Below are 9,462 nucleotides of genomic sequence, written 5' to 3' on the forward strand. Positions count from 1 at the left end.
AGCTGCAGCCGCCGTCCTCCCGGCGACGTCACCGCTGCGTCGGGCGAAGCCCATGTAGGATCGGGTGGTCAGAGCTGAGGTCAGCAGCTGCAGCCGCCGTCCTCCCGGCGACGTCACCACTGGCAGGACTGCATTGGATCTACGGAGGTCAGCTCATGCACTGCTCCTGCAGCCGCCTTCCGGAGCGTTCCCATGAACGACTGCTGCTCATTTGTCACTCCTCGAGCTCCCCGAACAACTGTCGCAGCTTAGGCTCGTTTACATGCATCTGGCGAATGAACAGGTTAACATGCTTCTCGTGCCCCTCCCGGTAAGCTCAACTGATAGAACACGGGATCGCAATCAGAAGACCCTGCTGCGACGTGGCCATGCTCACTAGCAAATAAACGGAACGGACATGGATGAATGACTGCTAACAACTCACACTACTAGCAACTGGCAGCTAACATAACACATAACTGATCTGATATAAACGTCCTGTTCATGGAGGAGAATGAATGAGGCCTTTATAAGCCATTCTTGCTGATTTCATCCTGCAGCAAAGCGCAACGCGCTAAGATTATCCTTATCACAGCCCCCGGCCGCTTGGCAACCCCTTCTTGCCGCTCGACAACAGCACCATCGCCAGTGCATAACAAATAGTGACAAATTTGATTGGCTGGCGCAGGTTGAGCTTTTTGTCGATTTCATGTCATCGGGCACGAAGCTATAACCGGCTCAACCGGTGGGGGCGACACGAATACAGCTCGGGGATTAGCTATATAATCCGGTGGTGCTTAAGTATGGCGACAAAGGTGGGGAAGAATGCAAATGTACAGGAGAGGACTCACGTAGACGGTCAGAAGAGAAGACAGTATCGACGTTTGAAATATCCCTTCTAACCGTTTAGCAAAGACGGAGACTGATACATAACGGTAGACTGAGTTCGCTATAAAAGGCAGCTGGCGACTGCCAATTGGTCATATAGTGTGAAACGCGAGTGGTGTGCAAGACCGTCGTGAAACAGACATCCGACCCTCGTCTTCAGTAACAGGAGCTCTCAACGCGAGGGACAAGCCGAGACCGCTCGACCATCCAGTTTGAGGTTGCGTAGTAGCAGGAGCACATTAAAGAGGGAGGAGAAGGCAGAGGGACATCGGGTGCACGTGCTCCAATATCAGTTTATATATGAATTTGCATACAAGTTATTGTCGATGGTAAACGATCTGGTTAGACTCCTAAAATAAATAAACACAAATTGCGTCCACATCTGTTATGAAAGAGCCTTTGCATGCCTATGGCCTGAAAAATAAATATTCAGTAAACCATTTTGCGCTGTACACTAGTCCTATTGGAGAATTATTCATAGTCTCGATGTAGAAAGCTAAGTTGTCCAAAAGCTTATTTTTGTTTTAACACACGCTTGGATGGGATGGGGAGGTCAGTTGATCCCCAAAGGTTTTTACGAAATGGTTTCCGACCGCACCAAATTTGGCATAGCCTTAGGTAAATGAATAGCAGATCGTTTGGTAGCACAAATTTAGATGCACCTTGTGAGGTTGCTGACCTGCGGCAGGCCAAAGTCAGGCCATGGATTCAGCGAAGACAATTTCTAGGGAGCCGTTCTATCTGAGGTAACAACGGAATGTTATACAAAGCTATACGCCTCTGAGAGAGTTTCTTCGGCAACACAACAACTGAATGAAGAGGTTCCACTGATCTAGGGTAAGCTATGAGGTTCAAACAAAGATAGAAACCAATCTGTTTTTTTTACTTTAAGGCTTTCTGTATGGAGCTGTGGCTGACGCTCATTTCCATTTTACTGATGATGGGAATTGCATTACAATCTTTCATGGACTTCTTAAAGGTCAGGATAGGTTGCTGACCTAAAATGCCCCGGTCAACCTTCTGTTTCAAGGAGCACACTGACTAACATAATCTTTGATGCTTATTCAACTATGCAGCAACTTATTCAGCTATGCAATACAGGAGAAAAATGAGTGGTGAATGCAAGACTGCAGCTTGCCACCATCTGTGAAACCTTCCCTACCAACGCTCATTCCGCGCAGAGAACTTCCTTTGGGCTATGCGGGGTATTCAGACATGGCTCGGTGTCGACAGCTGCGCACGAGTACTCGTCAGGTCGACAGTGGCGCACGGGCGCTCGTCAGGTCGACAGTGGCGCACGAGTACTCGTCAGGTCGACAGTGGCGCACGAGCACTCGTCAGGTCGACAGTGGCGCACGGGTACTCGTCAGGTCGACAGTGGCGCACGAGTACTCGTCAGGTCGACAGTGGCGCACGAGCACTCGTCAGGTCGACAGTGGCGCACGGGTACTCGTCAGGTCAATAATCGCGCACGGCTGCTCGTCAGGTGGACAACTGCACGTGGATGTTGGTCAGGTTGACAACTGTGCACCGCCCTCGTCAGGTCGACAGTGGCGCACGGGTACTCGTCAGGTCGGCAATTGCGCACGGCTGCTCTTCAGGTCGACAACTATTCGTGGAACCATTCTTCAAGGAAGGGGCAGTCGGGGCGATTACCGCGTGCGGCGCGTCAGATGACGAGGTGGCGTTAAAGCCAACGATAGGAGCACTTTTGTGGGGCCTCACGTGGGCTGGTTTTGATTCACGGACAAAAGGTGGGCATGCACTAAGGTAACGGGATATTGTGTGCGTGATGGCCACAGGATGTTGTGTGGGTGATGGCCGTGAAGTGCGATACGAATGGTTGTGCACGACAATTGGCTGAGTGAGGTGACCAGTGCATCTAATCCCGTAGCACATGTTTGATCTTTTAACACACTTTTGACACGTGACACGTAACACACTTTTGATCTTTATTTCTCAATTTGTCACAAATATTTGCACCACCCTGTCTCTTCTAGGCAAGCTTCTACAGCGGACGTGAGCGGTTTTAAATGTCCCCTCCCCTCTCCCTCCTCGCAGCGGGAGGCTCGCCAGAGCACCTCCACCTAACCAAGAGGGTTCTCTGCACGGTAAGCCTCGGTAGTGGACGTTTTCCACATGGTCGCAGGCTGCAGCGCCTCGCCACCAGTCACCGCTCTCCCTGCAGTTTTACCCCACCACTCAGCCCTCTCCCTGCAGTGTTGTTCCACCACTCAGCCCTCTCCCTGCAGCGCTGCCCCACAACTCAGCCCTCTCCCTGCAGTGTTGCCCCACCACTCAGCCCTCTCCCTGCAGTGTTGCCCCACCACTCAGTCCTCTCTCTGCAGTGTTGCCCCACCACTCGACGCTCTTCCTGCAGTGTTGCCCCACCACTCATCGCTCTCCCTGCGGTGTTGCCCAAGCACTCATCGCTTTCCCTATTTCTCTAAAATAGTCATTTCTTACTGATATATTGTCCCCGGTTGTTATATTGTCCGCATAGTTGTCCCCGGGATACGTGCCCCCATTCCTTACCAAATTTGGCGCCTGTATAAATACGTAGATGAATAAATTTGATGTAAAATTCTAGGTAGGCACGTAAAACAAAAGATTAAAAAGGTGCGCTGTTGTTTTACGACACGCAAAATATTGGACGAATCTGTATGCGTCAAACCCGATTTTCAACACGAAAAGTTGTTGTTTGCCCCCCCCCCCTAACCACTGTAAACCCTGTTTACGGCCCTGGCGCTATCTGCAGCTATCGGTGCTTCCTATTGGAAAACACGTTGTCGATCATGTCTGGAAAATACCCATCGCTGTTGGTGTGGACTGTTCGAAAATAACGACAATGCTGTGGCAAGACGGGTGAATGCCTTGCCCAACAGGGGCAAGTGAAGAAATGCCAGAGATCAATGAACACCACGTGCAAAAAGTGTTCGGAGGGTGATTTATGAGGCTTGTCAAGCTCAGAAAAATGCGGGTCACTCGCCGATCGGATGCGAATGCTGCTCACTGCGAGCAAGACAGGTTCAATCAACCACTGCACATTGCAAGATGCAAGTGCAGCAATCCAGCAAATTGCACATGCCCGAGGAGTGACTAACTCCGACCAATCGCTATTCTAAAAGATGGACTTCCTTCACCACCGAGGAACACGTCGATGAGGAGGCTTAACGCAGCCGACCGTCTGGAGGCAAGTGGCCGTCGGAACGAACAAGTCATGATCGGTCAGCTAGCAAACGATCGTCGCACCGCTTCTCGTTGGCTGCACCGCGTCTGCCGTCGTCTCCAGGAGCCGAGCCCCACGGAGAAATGGCAGCGCACTGATCCGCTGACGGTGCTAGCAGCCTCGACCAAGGTCTTCCTGTTGACGGCGCTTGGATTCGCCGACAGACGCGGGCCCAGCGGCCAAGGCGTGGTGAGTGCCACGCCAGGCCACTGCCGCTGTTGCTGGCGGATTTCAAGACGAGTGTCGGCGAGCTTACAGCAGGCAATAGCAAGGATATATCTGACCACAAAAAAGTGGCGACAGGCCGACCAGAGATCGGGATGTGATGGCTGGGACAGTGCAGGTGCCTGAAATCTCGTCAGCGACCTGCTTTTCAGCTGTCAAAAAGATGTTTCATCCAGGAAAGTACGGAAACAATCCGATAAAAGGGTCTCAGCCACCTCAAGCAAAACGTAGAGCGGCTCGGTAATGGGCCACTGCTCGCCAGGACATGGATCTGCGCCAAACTGGACACCGACAGGACAGGTCGTCCCGACTTTCTAGTCGAAACAACACTTTTTCGCCTGTGATAAAAGCTGCCCATAGAAGGAGTCCCCGCACGTCACCGGTTTTATGTATCATTCGAGGCAGGTACTTGAGGTTCGACCCGCATTTCACTTGCATAACACCCACCTGTTTCAGCGTGGTGGTACCTGCATGAATGCGACCTAACGCGCTGGGTGCCCTAACACTCGATCTCACCACGGACAGTAGACAAAAATAACTTCCAACGACATGAGAATTGCACTACAAGTAGGGTAAAATCCTCTCCGGACAATCACCTCCCTAGGGGACCGGATCATTCCAGCTCAAAGACTACGGGCTTCTATGATAGATGTGGTTTGGTTGAAATCAGAGCTCTTTGGTCAGCAAGCAGGAAGCTTTTACATAACACTAAAGGAAATGTTCCACATTTGAAGATGCTGAAGCAGCTGCCAGATATCCTGAAATCAACTCACTTATAACTATTTATGTATCTTCAAATAGAAAAACTGCTCTAGACACTATTTTTTTAATGTGTATTTGCACTTGAACTTTCTCCATTTAGTGAACATATTCCTCAATACGTCATTGTTTGATCACGTCCTGGAACGTTTGTATGACGCTGAGATACCGCCGAACTAGCCTCGCAAAAATTGTCACTTGTAGTGCCTCCAACTCGTAGAGATATGGCAGCACCGGCTGGAAGTGTTCGTTGAGGCAAATGTTATAAGCTCATGCTTTGGCCCTTTCACGTGGTGTTCTCGCACATTTGTTCGTGAGCTTGAAGGAGTTGTTTCACATTTGAAGATATTGAAGGAAGGATCAGATATGATGAAATAAGCTCACTTATAGCTATTGGTATGCCTTTAAGTAGAAAAGATTGCTCCAAAAAACATAATTTGTTTGTTTAGTAAATATGGTCTTCAATGCGGCATTACTTGATAACGTCATTGTGCCTTGCGCAACATTGATTGAGAGGCAATTGACGGCGATTTTATCTGGAGGTCATGCACACGAGCACCATATATGAAGGAATCGACAATTCTTTTTTCTTGGCGTTGCTCCCTGCATGACCGATGGAATGCGTGATTTGGATCGCGTAATTATGGCGTCATTGATAACTGGGTGACCTTGAAATAGTCTCCGCCGAAATAGTCTGCACATCTCTGTGGGCGCGTAGCTCAGAAATTCGACCCGGGTGTCCCACCGGAGCCGACGATCAAGGGCCCGGTTGGAGGGCACAACGGCCGAAGCGCTGGCTATAAGTTACATAAAACATTGCGGCTCGTAGGTTCGTGACCTGAACTATCAGTCAGATGGCCTCTCGCACCGTTCAGGACCCTGAAAACAACGCGGGTGTCGAAGATTTGCATTGGCCCGGGCCCCTGAGACATTGTCGTGTGTTCGCTAGTGGCCCCGAGTCTTTCACGATGTTTAAGGAGGTCCCAAGAGAGACGGAAGGGCCGTTCGGGACCAGGGTCGGAAGGCTCCGGGGCCCGAAGGGCTGGTCGTCGGTCGTGTTAAGAACATCCCCCACCCGTAAGGGTCGCAACCTCAGATGCCAATCAGAGGGTCTCTGGCTTCAATTGGGGCCACTGGGACATTGTGACCTCTATATCGGCCAGAGACGACCAACACTGAACAGTCGCTGCGTGTCGGTTTGAGCACGGGGGGTTGATTTCCCAAGTACTGACGAGGCCGGGCCCGCGATTTGCATTAGTCGGGGTCACTGAAACTATGAGCGTGTTGGTGAGAGCCCACAGTACCTAACATAGGGTCCTGTGCCGGCAAGTGGCTCGAGTCGCCAGGAGATGTGTTTGAGGCACCGTATTAGACCATTTTTCCGATGGTGAGCCCCGGGAAGAGTATTTAAAAGTCACCTTGGCATTCATCACGTCGCAATAATGTCATTCAAATCCTGCCATTTCACAGGCCATGCGGCGATCAAGGCCAAGGTTGTCGAGGCGTTAAAAACTTAAAAATCAATTGTTCGAGCCACCTGGCGTTCGTGAGTGCGATTTCCAGATAAAACAGCGTCAGTTGTCTCTCAACCAATGTTGTGCAAGGCACGACGACGTAACCAAACCATAGCACATTAACGGGCATATTTTCTAAACAGAGATATTTGTTGTTTAGAGTCGTCTTTTCACTTAAAAAGGATACCAGTAGTTTTAAGTGAGCTTGCTCCATAATAGATGATGAGGGCTTTAACGCGCGCCGGTAGCCGGTTGGATACCCTTCGCTCGGGTGGGAGGCAATTTGACCCACTGAGATCTTAAAATTAAGAGAGCCAGAGACACCAAACTCACAGGGTGTATTGGCCTGCACGTGAATGAGCTTTGGTCAAAGTTTGGGTTTCCTAGGTCATGACCTTCGGGTCAAATAAGGTGAAAAAGCCAAATTCCAGATTGGTGTCCAAAGTGCCTCCAGATCCTAGACACCTGTTCTTAGAAAAAATGTGCTCATTTAAGTTGCATGACCTTGTTTGACCTTTCGAAGGTCATGGTGACCAAAATCATACAAGAGTGCTGTGAGTTTTGCATCTGAAAAGTGAAAACAAAGGTCACGCTTTTGCAGCATGTCCCTAAAAACTAAACCTTGACTTGTGTCATTTCAGGTCAATGACCTATTATGACTTTTAGGGAATCCATGCAGGATGTATAATGCGGTTCCTATTAAAAATAAATACGAAATGAACACCAGAAACTACTCCATACAGCAAGCCCTAGAGTAACGAAGCAGGCTGGTTTTGTCCTTAGCCCAACCTTCATGCCTGATCTTTGGTCAATGAATTTTGTTTTCTCATTCGGCTGTTATGTTTCCTAAGAAATTATGTCAGAGATCTATGACTTCATCCAACACTCCTGCATCAGAATGAACGATTCCCTAAAAACTGATGCTGCTGAATCCATCGCCTTACTTTCACCTACCGTTGGTCAGCGACCTTACAAACTGCATCTATATTTTTGATACCATATCACCTGCTATCCAGTTGTCTACAACAATGCAAAATTTGGCTGCGCCGCGCCATCCGGAAACTACTCCGGAAAAGCCGTCTGGAGGAGAAGTCAAATTGACCCCACCCGAGGGTGTGTAAATATCTTCAAATTTCAAGCATTCCATTTAATTGGCGCCTGCACGCTGGAGCTGATGACGGATTACCGCAACGCTTAGCGACTGTCTAGGCGCAATGCACTGAGGGTAACTGTTTTATAACGAATTCAGTTCATCAAAGTCTAGAATCTGCTTTGCAACTTTTTGACCGGCGCTTCTTGCAACGTTGATGCAAAAATATCTACTGCCAAGCCCACAGCGACAAAAATTTCTTTCAAATGCCTGACCGGCGCGACCCCACAAAATGCTGTGAACGTCCGATGGAAATTCCTACGAATGTTTAATGAGTGGTAGAAGCGTGGAACTGGGTGATGTAAGCATCAGCTGGAACGAACCGGGTCGGACCGCGTGAACCTATCCCCGCTCGGCCTTTGCACTGTTATTCTGTCCGGAGGAGTAGAAATTGTCCCTCACCGCTCGATATTTCTGAAAAATGTTTGACGTCAAAGCTTGGGCATGTCCTGAGGCAATCTTAGTGACGTCGTATACCCCGTGAGAACTATGCCATCAATACTGGACTGCAGGTGTGGATGGGGAATATAACGAACTAGGGAGGTCATAAGAAACGGGCTAATGGTGATGTGTATTATTGTTTCCATTTCAAGTTTGACATATCCAAGATCATACGGCTTACTTGAAGGGTCTTCTGGACAAGGATTACAAGTCATGCACGATCGTGCATTGACGAAGTCGGGAATATCCATACGGTTTGGTGTTCATGTCAAGACATGATTAATACTGAAGTGAACACTTCACATCAGTTCACACAGTCCATATATAGTCACTATACTCATGGACCGAGTGATAACACTCAACCAAGCACGTGTCTATGTTTCAGAGGCGTGTCAACGCCCTGAAATGGAGGGACAAACCAGGGGTGTTAAAGGTGTATTTTTTTGTCGCCGACTGAATTTCTGGATGCAAAATTGCCGCCAGCAGCGTAATGCGATACCATAAATGACATGAAATGGTATGAATTCCATGCCACCAAAATCCATCCCCACAGCGTCTCAGGATCATTCTATCAGCGAGAGCACTTTCATAACCGCAATTTTCAATAAGATGCACACGACCAAAACACTCAATTATACGACGACCTTCAAATACTGTCAGGATAAGTGAGGCTGCTAGCAAAGAAGACACACCTGCCCTAGGCTATGGGATAGCCCAATCACTACAGCAGCTTTCTCCTACTTACGGGACTGCCGGGGCCTCACGTTTGAACTCCGTCTACCGCCGGATTTGCTTTCTTCGACCGCGAAAAAGCAACAAAGGATCTCAATAGTCGGGACACCAGCACACATGGCAGCATTCGAGCCGGTGGCAAGCAACACTGGGGATGACGTCCAATATGCGGGCCTCCTCGAGACCATGTCCCCTTATCAAAATCATGTGTGCGCTTCGAGCCCCATCTCAGCCGTCATCAAACTGTCCACCATACCCTAGGCATGCTCCAAGCCTGACGCGACAGTGTTGCCTGTAAGGCGCCTTTCGCCGTGCCCCAACGAGTAAGTTACACTGAAATTTGTCAATAACCTCACATCAGGCTGTTAGTTCTTTCTGAGCAACATACTCGCCCTGATCGGAGGGGAGGTGGGGCCGTGTGGCGCTCCCTCTCCCCCTTAAGGTTTTCTGGGGATGCCAGTCCGGCATATTGTGCATTCGCGCCCAAATCTTTGTCAGCCCCTGGGGCATGTACTGCGCGCATGTTGACGCCAAAAACGTGTCCC

The sequence above is a fragment of the Pollicipes pollicipes genome, unplaced genomic scaffold (assembly GCF_011947565.3).
Source record: "Pollicipes pollicipes isolate AB1234 unplaced genomic scaffold, Ppol_2.1 Scaffold_6686;HRSCAF=7923_pilon_pilon_pilon, whole genome shotgun sequence".
Lineage (NCBI taxonomy): Eukaryota > Metazoa > Arthropoda > Thecostraca > Pollicipedomorpha > Pollicipedidae > Pollicipes > Pollicipes pollicipes.